The sequence below is a fragment of the Penaeus monodon genome, chromosome 23 (assembly GCF_015228065.2).
Source record: "Penaeus monodon isolate SGIC_2016 chromosome 23, NSTDA_Pmon_1, whole genome shotgun sequence".
Lineage (NCBI taxonomy): Eukaryota > Metazoa > Arthropoda > Malacostraca > Decapoda > Penaeidae > Penaeus > Penaeus monodon.
Window position 1 is genome coordinate 4,200,891 of NC_051408.1, and position 304 is coordinate 4,201,194.

The 304-nt window shown below is 42.1% G+C and overlaps 1 protein-coding gene across 1 annotated transcript in view; it reads right to left on the reverse strand.

The window, feature by feature from the left end:
* LOC119587732 (protein argonaute-2-like) overlaps window positions 1–304 on the reverse strand; it is a gene marked incomplete in the record, with an annotated part of 19,396 nt that overhangs the window by 10,789 nt on the left and 8,303 nt on the right.

Genomic DNA, 304 nt, shown 5'->3' on the forward strand with positions numbered 1-304 from the left:
TCAAAGTCGCTCAATGAGGATGATGAGAGTTGTGCTGCCTTGTAGAATCTTCTCACTGAGTGGAAATCCAAGTGCGGGCCGCCGCGTGCTTCGCCCCACAGCGCATAGTGAAGCAGTGTCTTTGCAGTCTTTGAGAGAGCTTTTCCTTGTAAAGATCTTGAGAGGCAATGCCAAGGCATGTCTTATAACCTCTGTACTATGTTCAAAAGAAATTCAATCAAACTGAACAAGAATTTAAAGAAAGAGAAAGGAAAAACAGGAAAACTGAATGTATGTATTCCCCTTTACCCATACACAAGAAATT